Source organism: Pseudorca crassidens, chromosome 17 (genome assembly GCF_039906515.1).
Source record: "Pseudorca crassidens isolate mPseCra1 chromosome 17, mPseCra1.hap1, whole genome shotgun sequence".
In the NCBI taxonomy this organism is placed as follows: Eukaryota; Metazoa; Chordata; class Mammalia; order Artiodactyla; family Delphinidae; genus Pseudorca; species Pseudorca crassidens.
The window spans coordinates 36,353,502-36,371,956 of NC_090312.1; the positions used below are offsets into that span (position 1 = coordinate 36,353,502).

Sequence of the window (18,455 nt, forward strand, 5' to 3'; positions counted from 1 at the left end):
TCTGAATTTATTTCAAAATTAAAACTTAAACAAATTTATAAAAAGGGGGGAGAGAGAGGAACAGACCATACCTTTTTTTTTTTTTTTTTTTTTTTGCTGTACGCAGGCCCCTCACCGCTGCGGCCCCTCCCGCTGCGGAGCACAGGCTCCGGATGAGCAGGCCCAGCGCCCATGGCCCATGGGCCCAGCCGCTCCACGGCACGCGGGATCCTCCCGGACCGGGGCACGAACCCGCGTCCCCTGCATCGGCAGGCAGACTCTCAACCACTGCACCACCAGGGAAGCCCCGACCATACCTTTTGATGAGAGGAGCAGCACGTGTTCCAACAGGGGCAGCCAGTGCGTGGCCATCTTTACAGGCAGCACCACACATGGTGACTTGTTAGTGGCAGATATCCAAGGGTTAGGCCAATATTACAGAAAATCCTACTGTGGCAGCTTTCCTGGAAAGGAAAAGACCACCCCTACCCCCCTGAAACTATTCTATTTGGACTCTTTAACCCCTAACAGGTAAATGTGAGAGGTATGTTAGAGGAGTTGGGGGCTGTCACACATTTATTCCTGTGGGTGATGACATTTTGGGAGGCTGTGTGACCAGTTGGGCCCAGTGCCTGCATCACACGCTAGGAGGAGGAGACGGCACCTCCCTTGGTCTGGGCAGTCTGCACATTCTCTCTGGCAAGAGCAAACCCTGGGCAAAGGAAAGAGGACAGGGGGTGTTGGCTCCACCGGGGACCCAGAAGAGATGTGCCCAAGGATGTTGCAGAAGCTGTCAAGGTGAGCATGGAAGAGAAAACTAGCTCCATTCGCCTAAAATGATCAGCCCAATGTGCCTCTAACAAAAACCAGATAGATGGCCTAGGCATGAAGAAGCTGGTGAGAAAAGAAAGGCATTTCAGGCCTTAACTAGCAGGGCGTTTGTAAAGCCCATCATACAAATGGGCTGAGGAAGGATCAAACACAAAATCAAGGTCAAGCGTAGGAATGTGTACCTGGGAAGGAAAAATAAAGTGGATTACAACCCCCTGAAGAACCCCTTCACTGGGCCATCAAATGAGACACATTCCGGCCAAAGTCTCAGGAGAGCCAGATCAAGGGTGGAGTCCACCACCAGCATGAATGGTCCCACTACCCTCCTCAAGGCTCTCATGCGGACCCTCCTTGCCACCTCGCATCCCTCCAGCTCCCACAACCCGGCCCCTACCCCCTTCCTTTCTGCCCCCTGCCCCCTGCAGTGGTGTGTTTTGGCATCCAACCCAGTCCTCCTAGAAGGGAGGAGAGCAGGGAAGAGGGAACCTGGAAGACTCCTTCTCTGCTTCTGTTATTCCTTGGCTGAATTAGCCATGAGGGCCACTGGAGAGCTAAGTCACCCTAATACAGCTGGTCTTCACTGAACACTCACTGAACGCCAGGTGCCTTCCATACATCATCTCACGTCATCCTCGCAAGAAACTTGCAAGGTAAAGTATCAAGCCCCCATTTTACACACAAGAACCAGAGTCCAGTTTCACCAAGCTAGGAAGTGGCAGAGGTGGGATTCAAACCCCTGTCCGTCTGCTCCAAAACCCGTATCTCCTCTGTCACTACACAAGAGAAAAGGTAAAGGAATGAGGAGCATTTAATGTCATGCAGCTCCAGATGTGGCCCTCAGACCAGCGGACTCAGCATCACCTGCGAGCTTATTATAAATGCAGTCTCTCAGGCCCCTCCCCAGACCTACTGAGAGGGTATCTGCATTTTAACAAGATTCCAGGTGATTTCAATGCCTATGAAATTTTGGGAAGCCCACCTCTTGTCGGTGGTTCGCAGCCCAGGCTGAACCCTGGAATCACCTGAGGAGCTTAGCAAAACGCTGATGCCCGAGTCCAACAACCGTGGTTCTGATTTTGTGTGTGTGCGTTTTCTTTTTTTTGAATTTTATTTTTTTTATACAGCAGGTTCTTATTAGTTATCCATTTTATACATATTAGGGTATATGTCAATCCCAATCTCCCAATTCATCACCACCAGCCCCCCTTTCCCCCCTTGGTGTCCATACGTTTGTTCTCTACATCTGTGTCTCTATTTCTGCCCCGCAAACCGGTTCATCTGTACCGTTTTTCTAGGTTCCACATCCATGCGTTAATATACGATATTTGTTTTTCTCTTTCTGACTTACTTCACCGTGGTTCTGATTTAATTGGTCAGTTTTTTAAAAGCTCCCCAGGTGATTCAGTGGGCAGCAACCTTTGAGAACCGCTGGCAGGAGAAAGGGGAAAGCTGATGGCTGTGGAGGATCGGTGCCACTAGCGACTTGCCATGCTTTTCCAGGCATGGCAAGGGCGGTGGGAACAGCAACAGGGAGGCCGCGGAAGACCCAGTGACAGGACAGTGACCGTCGGGGTTTCCTGCCCGCTGGTGTGCGCGGTTGGACAGACACCGGCTGCGGAGGGACGCGGGGTAGCAGGCTTGTTCTCAGGAAGAAACCCCGTTGGTCCGGGTGCCGAGAGGGAAGCGCGGGTGAGTCTTCGGGTCCCGCCGGCGCCAGGAGCCCCGCCGGGCGAACTAGCGCAGCGCGCAGGCGCAGAGGGGGCGGGGAGGCGCCGGGCTCCGCTCGGGCGGGGAGGGGTGACTCAGAGGGCGGGGGCGGCCCTAGAGCCGCACCTCCGCCCCGGGCCCCGTCTGCCCCGCATCAACCATCCCCAGGGCCGCCTCCGGGAGGGGCGGGGCCGGCCGGCTGGGCAGGTGAGGGCGGCCCCGGGAGGGTGCGTTGGGACGCTTCTTTGTTGATCGTCCGGCCCCGCCCCAGGCCTGGGCGCGAGCTGCAGGAGCTGAGTCACGGCCGACTGCTGGGTGCGTGGCCACATGGCCCCAGGCGGAAGAGTGCGTCCCTTTCCTGAACCTGGCGTGTCTCTTGAGGAAGCCAAAGAGACAAAAGCCAGGGAGCGGTGGCTTCTGTTCTACAAAGCACACTACTCGTAACCCATAACTGAGGTCACCCCAGCACTCGCACAGCCCTGAGCAGGAACCACCGTCGGTCCGCCACCCCCATGCCACCTCCAAAGGGATCATGATTTTGAGGCTGGAGGCAAAGCTCCGCGACAGACTTGCAGTGACATGGTCCAGGAAGGTTCCTCTAGAGCTGTCCCATGTCCCCACACCTGCCTGAGGTATGCCATACGGGCTGAGAGGGCGGGCTTGGGGTTACCTGGAGGATTTGTCAGAAATGCACATTCCCTCGCCTTGTTCCTAGAGCATGAACTTCAACAGAACCGGGTAAAGCCCTGGTATCTGCATTTTAACAAGGGCCCTGATGTTTTCTCGGCAGATGCTTGGCAGACCTCCCTTTGAGTGTCACTGATTTTGAGGACGTTCCCCTGAACATAGATGTATTAACCACAAATGAGCGCTGCTGAATGATCGTAAGTTGAGTTTGCAAGGGGGCACAACTAGAAGCTGGCAGAAGTGGGAGCCAATAGTGTCAACTGGAGATGGAGCAGTTTCCATGCCCTTTCCAAAAAAAAAAAAAAAAAAATGTGGGAGCCAAGCCAGGGTCACCAGGTCCCCATGCCTGTGTTTAATTTATGAGCACAGGCCAAACTTGAATCGCAGCCATCCTTAGGAAGCTTCTAAAGGCTTTCTACTTTGGTGGTATTGAGTACATCCTGAAACAAGCAGCATCAGATGGCATTTCCACACTACCTGATTTTCTCAGAATGCCATTCCGGCATGGTATGTGGATCTGGGTTATATGCACTGTAGCTTAAGCCTATCCACCACTAACGAGCTTGAGCCCCCAGAAGAGTCTGTTATGACTAATGTCAACTCGAATGGATTTTTATATAATCTCTACTTTAAAGGATGCCAGTCTATCAAAAGAGGATAGAGAAAAAATTCACTGGAAATTAGGTTTAAGAGCAAATTTGTCCCCTTGCTTGGCCAATGTCATATTATCCTGTTAACTGCTCCTAATGAAAAACATGAGTGCATATTATATTTTCAACAATTTGTTTGAAGTGAGGTCTCATAACTCTGAAGACAGATGGCCTTGGCTTAAATCTCAGCTTTTCCACTTACTGGCCGGTGACCTTGGGCAAGTTCTTACCTCTTTGTGCCTCAGTTTCTTTATCTGAAAAATGTAGTTGTAAATATTTATTTTACACTTACTACTGTCAGATATTGTAAGAAGAGATTTGCAAGTGTTAGTTTGTGTAATCCTCACTTTACAAATGAGGAAACCGAAGCTCAGGGAGGCTGGGTACCAAGGTGTCCCCATCTCCATCCTTAGTGGCAGGAGGAGTCAGGAGATGGGATTATACTAGCAGAGATGCTGCTGGTTTGAACTAAAGGGGACCAAGAAAGCGAGACAGGAGAGTAGATGGTCAGACTTCTTGAGTTCCACAAAACCAGACCACAGAGCTTTTTGGTTACAAACTTACACTGTTATTCAAGGAAAGGGAAGTAGGACCTTGAAGGCAATTTGGAGATTATCAGGCCACCACCTGGGGTTTAACAGGCCAGAAAGCCTACTTCCAATTGACAGAGCTGCAGAGGCAGAACCACTGTCCCAGGGAGTCTGGAAAGGCAGAGCGTTGAACCAAAGAGGATTACTCTTGAGCCCTAAGTCTAATGGAATTTGCCTTGCTAGGTTTTGCACTTGCTCGGGACCCATCACCCCTTCCTTCTTTCCTGTTTCTCCCTTTTGGAATGAGAATGCCTATCCTATGCCTGTCCCACCATCGTATTCTGGTTGCATGAAACTAGTTTCACAGGTTTGCAGCTGGAGAGGAATTTGCCTCAGGATCACTTGTATCTCAGGTCTCGCCAATATCTGATTTAGATGATACTGAGATGACACTTTGGACTTTGGAGCTGATGTTGGTTAGAGTTAAGACTGTTGGGATTTAGGATGGAATGAATATATTTTGCATGTGAGAAGGGCATGAATCTGGGGGGCGACAGAGATGGAATGCTATGGACTGAACTGTGTCCCCTCAACATGATGGTATGGAGATGGGGCCTTTGAAAGGTAGTCAGGTTTAGATGAGGTTATAAGGTCCCCCTGTCATGAATTAGCGTCCTTATAAGAAGAGACCAGAGAGCTTACTTACTCTCTCTCTCTGCCATGTGAGGACACAGTGAGAAAGCACCCTCTGCAAGCCAGGAAAGACTCTCAACAGACACCAGCCCTGCTGGCACCTTGGTCTTGAGCTTCAAGCCTGCAGAACTGCAAGAAAATAGATTCCTGTTGTTTAAGCTGCACGGTGGTCTGTGGTAGCTTGTTACGGCAGCCCAAGCTCACTAAGATGCTTCTCAAATAAAAACCCTGAACTTCCTGAGGCAGCAAGGATGCCTCTAACAGACATGGGGAGAAGTCTTGCACAAAGAGCTGGTGCACGGGGTGCAGTGAAAAGGGAAGAAACGCACAAAGGATACCATTTCAAGGCAGGGACTGACTGAGTGCCTACCGTGCTCCAGGCACCGAGCCAGCTCCATCCCAGAGTAACACTGCTCCTGGCCCCCAGATACCCAGGGAAGCTGTTGCTCTGGCCGCCTCTTGGCAGCCTTGCTTCTCAAACCTCCCTCCAAGGACAGAGGGTGACAACTGCCCCCAGCCTATTAAGGAAGCAGCTGCACCCAGCAAGCTGGGAGGCTGCATGTGCCCAGAGCAGACTGTTGCCCTTCGTTTAATTCTCCAGGCCCAGACTTAGGCCAAGCATGGAGATGGACCTGCCAGTCTCCAACTCCCGTCGCCTCTCCAAGCCTTTCCCTGCCCATTTCCAAGGTCCCTCCAGCCTCCGGGGCAGTGCTGCCATTAAGAGGGAGAACTGACCTGGGTTTCACTTCCTCTGGAGGAGATGTAAATACACAGAAGCTAATCAGCTCCCCGTCCATCAGCACCCACTGCAGGCACCCAGCCACCGAGACCATTGGTCTCTTCCTCGCTGCACTTGGAATGGCTCCACAGCTTTGGAAAAAACACTGACACCCAGGCCCCAGCCCTGAGTTCCTCATTTCATTGCCTGGGATTCGGCCTGGGCATTGGCTTCTGTAGATTCCACATGCAGCCAGGCCTGAGCTCCACCACCCCTGGGATCCACATTGCCTGCATCTGTGAAATGGGGCTCGTGGGACCTCCCAAACAGGGTATTGTGTAGCTGAAGTGCGAGACAGCCTGGGCTGGAGAGGGAAGGGAATTGTTCGTCAAGGGCTAGGGGGAGCCCTGTGCCAGGCGCCACGCTAGGGGTGGGCTCCTCTGCGAGACGGCTCGGCAGGCTCCCCTGGGGGGGTGGTGCCCCATCCTCGCTGGCATCTGCCCAGCTCCTTACCGCTTATGGAGCCCTTCACTCCATGAGACCAAGGCTGGCACGCCATGGCACCCAGCAAATGTCTATTAGATGAACGAATGGACGGTGTCCTTTGACTTCCGTGACAACTTTGAGAAGTAAACCAGAAAGAGATCCTTATCTTCTCCGATCCCATAGAAAGAATGGGAAGTTCAGAGTCAAGGTTCTGTCGCTAGCTTTGTGTCCCAGAGACACAGTTAAGGGAAGTTAACTTCTCAAAGCCTTTGTTTCTTCATTTGTCAAGTAGGACTTTCTTATAATTCCTTTGTTATGAGGCTATTCTGAAGAGCTGATGAGACAATATGTGAGGGAAACACTTGTAGAAACTATTATTTGATGAGGGAATTGAGGTTCAGATAGGTTAAGTGACTTGCCTACAGTCACACAGCTAGTAAATAGTGAAGCCAGGAGCGAAGAACTTCTGGACTTTTCCCGCTCCCCACATAGAAACACAGGCCCACATATACTTAAAAAAAAACAACAAACAAACACCAAAATAAGTACCTGGTTAAAGAGAGAAAGATTCAGATATTTAGAGAAGAGATCCTGGGCCTTGTTTGGCTTCCAAGGCTCACCCAAAGGGGAAGTGTTGCAGTGAATTTTGCAGAAAGGAAGAACGAGGCTTTGGGTAAAGATTTTTTTTTAAAGAAGGACTAGCCTGGGAGAAAACTCAGAGAAAGGAATAAGCAAAGAATTTTGTTTGTCCACGATGGAGAAGCTGAGAGGGAACCAAGGTGAAGAAGAGGCAGTTGTGTGGGAGAAGCCTTTGCCATCTCTGGAGGGCCTGGCAGCCTGCAAACGGGGCCCTGTGTGGCTCAGAGCACAGCGCCTCAGCTCCCACCCAGGGCCAGCTGCAGGGGTGCCCTAGAGCGTCCTTACAACCAAGCTCCGTGCCCAGGGACTGCTCGCCCAGCGCTGGTTCCTCTGCGTGAAGCTCTGTCCTGAAGTCCCACTAGAGAAGGAAGGAACCTGTAGTTACAGACCACCTGTCCCAGCACCTGTGATCACAGGAGGATTAGGTTAGGGCCCTGCCTCCCAGTGAGAGAAGCATTCTCCACCCCATTACACAGGTGGGGCTCAGAGATGCTAGGCCACTGGCCACTTCCCAGGGCCCCTCCGGCCTTCACACGTCCTGGCCATTCTTCTAATGCATGGCTGTATGCCTCCAGCCCCGGAATCCACGTGTCCGCTCTCACCTGGGCTCCCGGTGGACTCTGGGGGCAGGCTCCGTGCGGGGTTGCCCGGCAGGCAGGCTGGCATTACCTAATTGCTGGCCGGCTTCTTTTTTGTCACCTCATTTCTCCAAGCTGCCTGGCTCTGAAAGCCTCCATCTCAGACAGACAAATGAGACTCCAGCCTTGTTCTGCTTAAGCTCCAGCAAAAACAAGAGATCAGAGGCTGCCGTCTTGTTGGAGAAGCCGCCAGGATCCGGATCACAAAGCACTGGGGGCAGTGGATGTCTTTAGCAGGTGACAAAGCCCAGGCCAGTGCCCTACTTTTGGCTGTGACTTCCCTTATTGGGCTCTACCTTCTGCTGTAAGGTGTCTGGGGTCAGCATTCTGAGCACTGGGACTCTTTCTTCATCAAGCAGCCGCCCTAGGGAGATGGACTCTTGTTAGAGCCAGCCCTGGCATCCTAAAAGCCTCTCCTCCCTCCCCAGTCTGCACTCAGGGAAGAAGGAAGTAAGCAGAGAGCACACTGGGGCACGGCCTCAAACAGGCCCGCACACCTGGAGGTTGAAGCCAATTCCCAGCGGCAAGGCTGGTGTGGGCCCAGCTCAAAAGCAGCCTTCTGCCCCTCTGGGCCCCCGCCCAAGGCTGCAGCACCTGCCTCTGGATGAAAGGCCCTTGGGGAGGCTGAGGAGAGGCCCTAGGGCATCTGGCCTTATCCTGCCCTTTGCTGGCCGGCAGGTGGGGTGGACAGATCCGCACTGATGCCCTCCCCGGGCTGTGAGCGTGTCAAGGGCAGGATCTGTGTCCCACTGGACTTGGTATCTCCTGGCCCAGGTTAGCATTCACCAGGGCCAAGCACTGTTCTGAGTTAACCCACTAACCCTCGCCTCTACCCGAGGAGGTGCTATTCCCATTTCTCAGGTAGAGAAACTGACACACAGATGAGGTCCATGAAGGTCAGGAATGGGGAGTGAGGACTCAACCAGGCATGGCTGAACGGACTCCCGAGTCCATGCTGTTGACCGTTATACTATAGCGACTCTTGACGAGTAAATGATGGATGGATGGATGGATTGTAGAGAGACAGACACGAAAACCCCCTGTTCAAAATTATTTCCTCTTTTAAGTTTCAGGGCCTGTGAACCTGCTCTTGAAATGCGTCCCTTTGAGCTCGAGTCCGCGAAGCCCCTCAGGAATTGGAGTGATGGCAGTGACTGGCCGTGTGCCGTGGCCGCGGGGATGGCTAGGTGAGGCCTATGGCCTGGGAAGAAGTCATCCCAGCGTGCGAGGAGGGAGGAGCGGGGTGCTGGGACTTTCTGCGGAGATCGCTGCTGCCGCCGTGATCTGTTGTGGAGCAGTGGCTGGGACTCGGGCTCTGAAGCCTCCGAGCTGGGTCTGAGTGGCTATGCCTCGTACTACTGTGTGGCCTGGGGTGTCCCGTGGCCTCTGGGGGCCCAGTGTCCTCATCTGTCCTCGGGGATACTGAGAGCGACCTCGTGGCTAATGGTTAAATAAGCTACTGTTGGTAGTGTGTCTGTCACTGAGTAGGTGCTCTGCAAATGGAAGACGTTATTGCTGTTATCACACAAATTATAGCCAAAAAATAAGTCAGTGACGATGACTAGCCCGCTGTTCCGTCTGAAATGGGTTACCGATCTGGCGACCCTATTTCTGGTGTCCCAGGGACGACCCCCCCCACCCCCCTACCCAGCCCTGCCGTCCTGCCGCCCAGCGTCTTTCTGGCTGTCCCCAGCCCTCCCTCCTCCCACCTCTGTCCCGGCCTGGCCCCAGCTTCCTGTCACCTGGACTCCATCCAGTCTGAAAGGGCAAGAGAGCACGCGGCGCAACCAGGAGGACGCAGCCCCTGGAACGCCCGCCCTTCCCTGTATCCTATGTTTGTCTGCTTCCAACTCTTGGCCGTCTTGGGTCTCCAGCTGCTTCTCGCTTCCTATCCCTTTTTTCTAACTTTTCTCTCTCTCCCCATTCCGTGGTTCCCCGTGGCTCTCATTAAACTCTAATTAAACGATGCAGCAGGTGGCAATGACGACACCCTCTCCCATCCAAGTGCTCCTCAAAGGGTTGTGCACGACACACCGGAGACACGGGATGAAGAGAGCCCTGGGCCCTGGGGTGGGGGTGGGCGTGGGGGGGCAGCAGGGGCATTCCATGCGGCCATGACCTGACACCAGAGACAGAGGGAAGGTCTGAGGGCTCGCTGTGTGTCCTGGGATAATTCTGTTTGTCCATCTGTCACACCAGGACAGGAATCCTCAGTTCTGTACACCCAGGAGTAGAGGGAAGGTACGAGATACTTAACAAAGATGACCATGAAAGTCCTGGTCACCATCCACTCCACCAAGGACTAGTGATAATAACTAGCGTTCAGGGAAGGAGTCCTAGTTGACAAAGCCTCTCTCATAAACTCTCTTGAACCTCACAACCACCCCATGAAGCAACAGAGAAAAATGGCACCATTAACCCCATTTTACAGGTGAGGAAACTGAGGTCTTGAGAGTTTAAATGACTTGCCTGGGGCCTAGGCCACAGGGCTGATCCCCGGAACCATTTTCCCATCCCTTTCTGAGATCCTTTTCATTTTGTGCACTCAGCCTCTGCCCCGCCCGTGAGTCCCTCACTGCACCTTCCCCGGGCTGGCCCTGGGTACTGGCAGCTTGGAGAGTCATATGCTGAGGACTATGGCCACCACAGAGCCCGGCCTCAGGCAGGCCCTCACCTGCTCCACAAGGCTTTTTCCACACCTGGCCTGGCCTCCCTTCGTTCCCCTCAGCAACACTTCCAGAAGGGCCCTCCCCCACCCCCCACCCCGTCATCCCCTCCCACACTCCTTGCCTCCTGTGGCTCCTGGCAGTCATGGTCCTGAGCAGGAAGAGCCTTTAGGCCAGCCCCAAGCCCGGAAGCACACCTGCCTCCACCCCTTTTTGTTTTCTCCTCTTCAGTCTTAAGGCTGCAGGAGGCCCCCCTCCTCTCCCTTTTGACCTCTCTCCCTCCTGGCCCTCCAGGCTCCTTCTGCATCAGTGGTCAACCTTCTCTTCAGAATTTCTGGCCTCTCCTCTGCACTGGCGCCCCCAGCCCAGCAACATGCCGTTGTCTCTCCCTTCTTCTTTGCCACGGCATTTTCATGCCACTTCCCCATTTGACCTGAATTCTTAAAAGGATAGTTCACACCAGGGTTTGTCGACCTCAGCACTATTGCCATTTGGGGCCAGATAATTCTTTATCGTGGGGGCCATCCTGTGTGTTTACCTCAGTTTTCTTGGGCTGCCATCACAAAATACTATGGACTGGGTTGTTTAAAGACAGAAATTTATTTCTCACAGTTCTGGAGGCTGCAAGACCAAGGTCAAAGTCTGGCAGTTGAGTTTCTAGTGAGGATTCTGCTCCTGGCATGCAGACAGCCACAACTTCTTCATGCCCTCGCCTGGCCTTTCCTCTGAGTGTGAGGAGAGAGGGGCAGCAAGCTCTCTGACGACTCTTCTTATAAGGGCACTAATCTCGTCAGACCAGAGCCCCACCCTCATAACCTCATCTAACACTAACAACTTCCCAAAGCCCCATCCCCCCTGCCACCAGAATACTGTCACCTTTGGGGTTAGGGCTTTAACATATGAATTTCTGGGGAACACAAACATTCAGTCCATTAAAGAGCTGTAGGGTGTTTAGCAGCGTCTCTGGCATCTACCCACTAGAGATGCATTCCTTTCAGTTTGGAAAGATGGTAAAGGACACTAGAAGCCAGTAGTGAGAGTTACGATGCACACCTCCCCAGCCCGAGTCGTGATCGTTGTTGACAACCCCAGTTGTGACAACGAAAAATGTCACCAGACCTTGCCAGATGTTCCCTGGAGGACAAAAATCTCCCCATGCTGAGAACCACTGGTTTACATTATTTATTGTATTTTCTTATCCCAGGATATCCAAGATAATTGAATTCACTCCTCTATTTACTTGTAATTCAGTGTCTACTCCTTCCCCAATCTACTGCTTTAGTTAACACTCACTCTACCCTGTATTGTAAAATCATTTGTGTTCATGGCACTGAGTCACACTGCTCTAGTGGAATATTTACCACTCTCTACTTCTGGAACCTCTTCTGGCTCCGGAGGAAAGCCCTGTTAGTCGCCCTCCTGATTGCCAGCCTTTCTCTTGACTTCTTCCTGTAGTTAGATCTGTTTCTATGGTGACTGAAATACTAGTTATTCAAGTGACCATCTTCCTTGCAGCTGGGGCTAGGTAATGGCATCTGAGGGAGAGTCTACCTGCGAGAGCTTCTAGGAAAGATTTACTTTCTGAGAAAGGGGAAGGAGGGACACAAAGAAAAAGCCACATTATTGGTTAAAAGAAAAAAGAAAATTGATGTTGAAGCGGCTGCAGCCATCTTGCAAACATGAGGAAAAGCCAAGGAGAAGCCTGACTTATTGAGCCACTGAACCAACCCTGGAATTGCCTACTTCTAGACCTCTTGTGAGAGAACTAATGTTCTTATTACCTAAGTCAATTTTAGTCAGCTATTCTATTACTTGTAGCCAGCAGTATCCTGACTGATCCAGCTTCTAAGACTCTACTCTGTCCCTGTTCTCTGGATGATCCTTTATCATCTTCTTTTTTTTTTTTTTTTTGCGGTATGCGGGCCTCTCATTGCTGTGGCCTCTCCCGTTGCGGAGCACAGGCTCCGGACACGCAGGCTCAGTGGACGTGGCTCATGGGCCCAGCCGCTCTGCAGCATGTGGGATCTTCCTGGACCGGGGCACGAACCCGCGTCCCCTGAATCGGCAGGCAGACTCTCAACCACTGCGCCACCAGGGAAGCCCTCCTTTATCATCTTTTTCCAGGCCTTCTCCTCTTCCCCCTCCCCGTCAACAACAAGTTGGTGTTCCAAGGCTCACAGTTCTTCTCACTCCCATCCTCTCCCATCATTTCACTGACATCCTAGATGCCGATGACTCACACATCTGAACCTAGTGCTTTCTTTGAGCTTCAGACTTAAACCCTGTTGCCCACTAATGCACAACCACTTTGTTATTTCTTTGGTTGGTTCTAGTTTCTCTGCCACCCCCTTAACGTTAAGGGTTTCTCAGGCCTTATTCTTGTGCCCTTTTCCCTTTTTTAGCTATACTTTCCCCCTGGTTACTTCATCCATTCATGTAACTTTATAAAGACATTTCAATACTGAAAATCCAAGTTGATACCTAAAGCCCTGAGCTCTCCATTGAGGACTTGAAAACACAGTTGCCAACTTACCACCTATCCTTGGAATGTCCCACAGAGTGGTCACACCCACATGCCCAGTACTCAGCTCATCCATCTTCCTTAGAAACTGCTCTGGCTTGTGTGCTCTGCCTCAGCGGCCCCACCACCGTCCTTCCAGACCCGAACCAACCAATTGTGCAAGATGCCTCCTTTTCTATCTCGTGTCTTGCAGGAACAACCAGGTCTCTCTAATTTTACCTCCAAAATGCCACTCTTGCTTCCCTCCAATCCCATTCTCCACCTTGCAAGCAGAGTGATATTTCTAAAATGCAAATCTTACTGCCTCACTTTTCTGCTCAAAATTCCTCATTAACTCACCATTCCCCTCTAGCAGTGATTTTTCAGTTTTTAGCATAAGATCCCCAATAGATAACAAATTAACAGTTAAATAATAGGGAGGGATATCCGGAGACCCTCCTGGATACCCAGTTCCCCCTTCCTTCCCCCAACCCAAAACACACATGCATGCATGCACACGCACACACAAGTGCCCAGCGGCACACACACTGTTTCCTACATTAGTTTTGTTTAGACTGTAGATGCCATCTAGTCTGCCCTACCGGGATGTCCAGTATGTCCAGGAAGCACCTCTACCACAGCTCTGGCAACATCCAGCATCTACTGGGTACTCTCAAATGACATGCAGCTCACTACTTTACAGGATCCATTTCAGGATCCTGTTTTGAAAGTCAAAACTCATTTAAGTGATTTTTGTGACTGCATACAATTTAGGGCCCAGGATAGCCTGTAACTTGGCACTAGCAAGGCTTGTCTTACTTGCCTCGTTAGGACTTGGAGGTTCTTAGTGCAGTTTGTACTTGGGTGTAAACAGAAAAGGGAATGCTTCTGAGCGCCCATTACATCACCCCCCAGTGCTGGCTTAGCAATCGGCTGCTGGCTAAACTGGCTAAAACCAGTTGGAGCTGAGCTGCTGGACTGTAAGACCAGACTGGTACGAACAATAGAAACGATGCCTCTTTTCAGGGTCCTGCTCACCAGAGAGGCCCAGGCCACTCTGCACCTATGGAAGGGACGATATTGTCACTGAGCTGTGCAGCTCCAGGTTCAAACCCTAGCTCAGCCACTTAAGAGGCATGTGACCGAGATTTGATAACCCTCTGGGTCTCAGTTTCCTCATCTGTGAAATAGGTTGTCAGTAGGACAAGGACCATGTCTATCAAGTGCCAGGTGTTTGCTAGTTTCTCAACCAATGGTGGTAGCTAGGCAACACCGTTCACCAGCCCTTTCCTCATTCCAACCTGGGCTCAGAAGTAGGTGCTTCTGGACTTTATGAATAAATGAACTCGGTGACTTGACTAATTAACGAGTTTGTACATCTCTGGCTCAGGCCCTCTAGGCCCCCTGTTTGTAGACACCCTCGCCCTTGAGGTCAGCTGTCCAGGCAGCCGCAGGCCCCGCAAGGGGAGGGAGGTCTGCCATTTGGGGGGTAGCTCACTTGGGGTGGGAAGGATTAGGAAACCTCTGTGGCTACCACATCTAAGCACACAACCCAGAGGGATGTTTTCTGTTGCCATCCTGACTCCCAGAAGTGGCTTCTAGAGGGGTGAGTTCAAGGAGCTGGTGAGAGTGCATACCAGGTGAATGTTGGGTGTCCTTCTGGTTCTGAGAACACTTGATATTCTCAGATGTAAGATGTGACATCACCTTGGGAGCTAAAAAGAGCCCCTCACTCCACAAGGACCTACTATGGAGCACAGGGAACTATATTCAATGGAAAAGAATCTGAAAAATAATATGTGTGTGTGGGACTTCCCTGGTGGCGCAGTGGTTAAGAATCCGCCTGCCAACGCAGGGGACACGGGTTCAAGCCCTGGTCCGGGAAGATCCCACATGCCGCGGAGCAACTAAGCCCATGCGCCACAACTACTGAACCTGCGCTCTAGAGCCCGTGAGCCACAACTAGTGAAGCCCGTGTGCCTAGAGCCCATGCTCCGCAACCAGAGAAGCCACCGCACCTCAAGAAGAGTAGCCCCCGCTCGCCGCAACTAGAGAAAAGCTGCACGCAGCAACAAAGACCCAGTGCAGCCAAAAATAAATAAGTAAATAAAATTAAAAATGAAAATAAACTCACTTGCTTCCAGAGGTCAAGAAGAAAATAACATTAAAAAAAAAAAGGATCTGTGTGTGTGTGTGTGTGTGTGTGTGTGTGTGTGACTGAATCACTGCTATATACCTGAAATTTTGTAAATCAACTATGCTTCAATAAAAAAATTATAATTAAAACAAAAAATAACCCCTCACTGCATTGCAGAAAGGGATCTGGAATGGGCCAGGGACAAAAAGGGCCCTGGCATCCTCTGGACATGGGGTGGGACCCCATAGAGGAGGCAGCTGACTCAGGTAGAGTACTCAGCACATGGCCTGCCACAGGGTAAGTAGTGCTGGCCTACGTTGCTTGCTGTGTTCGGTGGAGCTTTACTTGGAAAGAATAAAGGGGTTATGAGTAGAACTGAAGCCAGCACACAATATAACTCTGGTCATGGTACCCCACTGCCAGCGCCCTCAGTGGCCTCCCATTGTCTGAGGGTAGAGACAGTCCTTGAGCCCAGCCTGAAAGCTCCCACGGGCACCCCACTTAGCTCACTGGCCCCTTCAGCTCACTCATGCCGGCCACATGGCCCCGTTTCAGTTCTTCGAGGGACCCTTTCCTTCCTCCGGAAGTGACCTCTGACCTTGCCTGGAGCAGTCCCAGCAGGGAGCCGCAGGGTCTGCTCACCTGGTAGAGACGTCACGGGCCACGGCCCCTGGGAAGAGGAGAAGCAGTAAGAGGGGTGAGGTCTGGGCTTCCCCAACCGCTCAGTGACTCCATGGTTTCCCTGCTCCTGTGAGCCTGCACCTGGTCCTCCGTGCACCCCTGTCCCCGTTATTGCCTGCTGGGGCTGGGGGAAGGGCAGGTGGCAGCTGGGGCGCAGCACCCTTCCCCAAAGAGGAAACGAGAGTTGCTTTTTTTAAGCCCAATTGCTGCACTGCTAGGCGTCAGCAAGAGCAACTAGGCAGCATGCGCACACATGTCTGAGATTTAGGTTTCTCAAGGCCAGAGCTGGCGCCCCAGCTGCCCACCTTTGTGGCTTGTGCATGCCTGCTGTGCCCAGAGACCTGGCTCAGTCTGTCACTCAAGGTGGGAAGGAGCTGTGAAATGTTCACAGGGCATGGGCTAGTGTTTATGATGCCTGAAAAAATGCTTTGGAAACATTTATGTATTACAGAAGTATATTTCTGTTGCCATTGGAGACTAACAGTCTGGGAAGATTTCCCTGGGACTTACAAGTAGAGTAGGGAGAAAAGAAATGGCCTAGGGTGTCCCCGTCCACATGGTAATTTGCAGAATCCGCTAGATGAGTGCCTGGAATAATCCAAAGGCTTTCTGCACTTGCAAGATTAGGTAGGAAATAAGAGCATTTTCTCCAAGTGACGATAATAATTAGTATTAATAGTAATTAACAGTAATGACATGTCAATTCTTGTGCTAACCACTTTATAGGCTGGATCTCATTAATGCTCACTACACACTGTGAGAAAGGACTGTTGTTATCTTCTCCACTGCAGAGATGAAGAAACCGAAGTTCAGGACTGCTGGCTGACCTGCCCAAGGTCGCACGCAGCCAGCAGTGGTAAAGCCAGGATGCAAACCGAGGCGACCTGACTCCTGAGCACGAGCTCCAAGGATGACTTTACAAGAAAGGGTTAACGGGCTTCCCTGGTGGCGCGGTAGTTGAGAGTCCGTCTGCCGATGCAGGGGACGGGGGTTCGTGCCCCGGTCCGGGAAGATCCCACAAGCCGCGGAGCGGCTGGGCCCGTGAGCCATGGCCGCTGATCCTGTGCGTCCGGAGCCTGTGGCCCACGTGCCGCAGAAAAAAAAAAAAAAAGAAAGAAAGGGTTAACTCAGTGGCCAAGTCACAGTAGGCCGGGAGTGTCTCAACCTCCGCTGCACTTTGTTATCAGTAGGGGAGCTTTTTAACAATACCGATGGCATCAGGGGTCTCCAACCTCTGGGATCTAATGCCTGATGATCTGAGGTGGAGCTGATATAATAATAAGAGAAATAAAGTGCACAATAAATGTAATGCGCTTGAATCAACCCCAAACCATCCCCCCCCACCCCGCCTTTCCCCGGCCCGTGGAAAAACTGTCTTCCATGAAACCGGTCCCTGGTGCCGAAAGAGGTTGGGGACCGCTGGATGACATGATGAGGTCCCATCCTAGACCAATGGGAAGGGGGTGGGAGTTGGGCATGAATACTTTCCAAAAGCGTCTCAGGTTGTTCCCTGGCCAGGGTTGGTCAGGAAGGGCCCCGGAAGCTGCATGGGGGGCAAGGAACTGTCCACTCGAGTCTGCTCCCCGCCCCTCCTGCCCCAGCCCCCTGCCCCACAGGGCCGCTGAGCAGAGGCCAGGGAGGCTGACTTGCTCGCCCTGACCTTGGTTTAGCACTGCCCCTGGAGACTGCTCCGAGGGTCCCTCCCACACGCCCTCTGACTGACACAATCTGCCCACAGCCAGGCTAACTAGCACAACCCCTGGGCCCAAGAGGAAAAGGAGCAAAAAGCCTCCTTTTTTTTTTTAATTGGGTCAAGAGAAAACCAGAATTATAGAAAATGCAAGTCATGGTTAGCACTCGCATCATTTTTCGGGCCGCTGTGCTCTGCATCTCCCACATGTAAGAGCTGGTTCTACAGTGTGAGGGGGTGGGAAGCAGTCCCAACAAGCTGAGAGCCTTGAACCATCGAGGGCGGTGAGGGTACCAGGCCCCGTGCGGGCCGGGTTCCTGCTTGATCTCAGCCTGGCCTGTGGACGCCCCATGAGGGAGGTGGTATCAGGGCCTCTGACAAGCAAAGAGGCTAGAGTTAAATAACCGCGACAGAGGACACACAGGCGTGTAAGGCGAGACTGGCGCCAGCTTTGCCAAGCCCGTGGGCAGCGAGTGGCTCTGCTTGGCGGCGGCTCCAGGGTGGTGGGGAGCCACCAGGCCCCACCTGCCCCACTCACTTTTGTCCCTTCTCGCTGTCGTATGTGACTCACAACATGGGCTCAGGTGGCCCCAGGTCTGCAGATCTGGGGAGGTCGATGGACGTCGGCCACCTGCTCTCCCCACAAGGCCGCCTGAGTACTCTGGTTCGCTCTGTGTTCTTGAGAAATCAGGAGGGGACAGTTCAGTCTCCTGGGGGCTACATGGAGTGGAAAGGAGGAAGCCCCAGGGCCTGGGAGGATGGTGTGTGGATTCCGTGGGAGTCCTCCACGTACCAGACACAGCCAGAGCTCAGCCCTCCCGCCAGACGATGCGGGAGAACTCCCATTCCCTGTCCTGTCTGCCTTTCTGACTGGCTCTCCTGCCAGCTTTTCCACAGGCAGATGCAAACCTGTCAGGGTGGAAAACAGGGGCCCGTGGGGGCCGGGGAGACCCACTGCCAGTCGTCACTTTCCTCCTCGCATGAAACAATACTCACTCATTCGGCTCACATCCTCGAGGTGTTGGGCTGAGTTGGGCACTGGGGCGGCCAGAATACACAGCCCAGGAGCTGGTAGCCTCACGGTTTCGTGGGATAAACGCACACAGTCACCAACGGTCGTGCCCCATGGTGGCTGCAGGACCAGAGCGCATACAAAACACAGCGTCAGCCCGGAGGAACGCGTGATTAACTTTGAGGAGGGAGAAGGGCCAGGTCAACGGGGT

General features: G+C 52.5%; 1 long non-coding RNA gene across 5 annotated transcripts; it reads left to right on the top strand.

Annotated features, from left to right (window-relative positions):
- The first annotated feature begins 1,310 nt into the window (after nt 1–1,310).
- LOC137210020 (uncharacterized) lies at nt 1,311–17,298 on the top strand. Of its 5 annotated transcripts, XR_010936234.1 has the most exons (5): nt 2,586–3,149; nt 3,308–3,401; nt 8,626–8,745; nt 15,039–15,127; nt 15,417–15,512. It is a non-coding gene; the product is annotated as an uncharacterized lncRNA (long non-coding RNA). The 5 variants fall into 5 exon arrangements; XR_010936235.1 differs by lacking the exons at nt 15,039–15,127; nt 15,417–15,512 and adding an exon at nt 1,311–2,499 and having other exon boundaries at nt 2,789–3,149; nt 8,626–11,457; XR_010936236.1 differs by lacking the exons at nt 15,039–15,127; nt 15,417–15,512 and adding an exon at nt 7,634–7,795 and having other exon boundaries at nt 2,585–3,149; nt 8,626–11,457.
- The last annotated feature ends 1,157 nt before the right edge of the window (nt 17,299–18,455 follow it).